A 1917-nucleotide genomic window follows, 5' to 3' on the forward strand; every position below is an offset into this window, starting at 1 on the left:
GAGTGGCGCTCAGTGAAGTAAGGGAACCGAGCGCCCTTTGTGCGCATGGTGGGGGGAGCTCCCTCTTCGAATCCCAGTGAAGCCAATTTGGTGCCCCTCTCCTTGCAAGTGTAGCAATGCAAAGTAGCACTCAGTTAAGTAAGGGAACTGAGTGCCCCTTATTGCTTGTGCAAGGGTCCTCTCTTCGAACCTCACTAAAGCCATTTTGGCTTATTTTCTTGCAAGTAGCGCTTCTCTTGGTTCCTCAGGTGCAAGGTTCGAACCTTGGTTGCTTCACTCCTTAGTATTGCACCTTGATTTTCTTTTGTTTGAGGAACGATAAAGGTAAATGAGTTAACTGAGCGCTCTTCATTTTTCTTGCTTCCTTGGGCGCTCAGTTAACTTTCTCAACGCAGCGCCATGCCTCTTGCTCCCTTGGTCTTGGGTGCTTGGCTTTCTTCACACCAGTGCTCACTTTTTGAGCGCTACACTCACTTTTTGAGTGCCATGGCATTGGTTGCGCTTGAATGCCACGCTTTCATTCCCTTGGGCCACACTTTAATAGGCACGCTTTCTTGATTTCTTTCTTTTCTTCACCTACAAATAATCAAAACAACCAATCAAAGCATCACCGAATTCACAAGGTTTATAAATCATTCAAAAACCAACTAATTCTAGCTTAAACCTTATGATTTTGTGTCAAATAAAGGATGGTTGATTGATTCAACAAAACCATGCAAATCCACTCCAAATCATTTACTTACAATGCAAGAAAGTGCATAAAACCTAATGAAACAAGTGAAAAATGCTTGAAAAGCTAGCATAAGATGACTTGCCATCAATAACATACATCCATATTAATATCAATAGTTACAAAGGACATACATATATATATATATATATATATTAATAATTTTACAAGTATTACATAATCAAATTCCTATCCCTCTTATAAAAACTTGTAAGGATAAAGGCGAGGGAAAAAGTAACTAATACAACACAGCACAACATTTAAACAGAAACGAAATAACTAAGTTCTTCCAAACTTCACCGTCCATAACCTGAAAAGAAAAGACTTGTAGGGGAGTGAGAACATCGTCCTTGTAGGTTCTCACTACGAGGTTAGAGAATTACTATAATAGGATACATGAAGATAAAACTCTTTTTAAAGAAGAGTGATTAATAACCATCTCATGCATCCTTCTAAAACCCAAAGATTTACTATTAAAAATCTGAAATTTTTTTGGAAAGAGGAAACTGTTTATTTCTTCAAAATTCAAAAGCCTTTCAAAAGATTTTTCCTAACAGCATGAATGACCAACTTGTTCCAAGCATAGTTCATTAAGTTTATGCTAAACAAGTTTAGTTTTTCATGCTTTTCTAAACCAGAAACACAAACCAAACATGGCCTTTGGCCCACCTCATGATCAACCACGGCCCTAGGCCGAAACAATCCAAACAACAACCAGTCCATCATAATCCAACAGAGTTTCAGTCGCAAACACAAGTAGGAAAGTTCAAGCACAAACAAATAATTACTTCAAGTAGAGCAAATAGAAGTTAAACATAATTAATCACATAGGCAAACCAAGTACAATATGCACACCAAAATAATGTCACATAGATGCATATGATGAATGCCTGTCCTAGTGGATGATGAGTCTCATCTGTCGATTACAAAGCCAACATGACAAGTACTGGTAGCTAACCATTGGACTGTCCCCTGTCGTGCATCCCCTACTCGAGTAATTCTCAAACATAAACATATAACACCCTCACTGGTGTTTATCCACGGGGGCGAGCTCGTCCGGAAATTTCAAAGTGTCCGACCACACTTACGACATGGGGTTAGCAGAGTATCGAGTCTCAACCTGGAGCACGTTGTGGCTAGCCACTGCTTTCACCCAGGGAGACTCGTATCTCAGATATTGAAGTGCA

This window comes from Arachis hypogaea, chromosome 13, assembly GCF_003086295.3.
Source record: "Arachis hypogaea cultivar Tifrunner chromosome 13, arahy.Tifrunner.gnm2.J5K5, whole genome shotgun sequence".
NCBI lineage: Eukaryota > Viridiplantae > Streptophyta > Magnoliopsida > Fabales > Fabaceae > Arachis > Arachis hypogaea.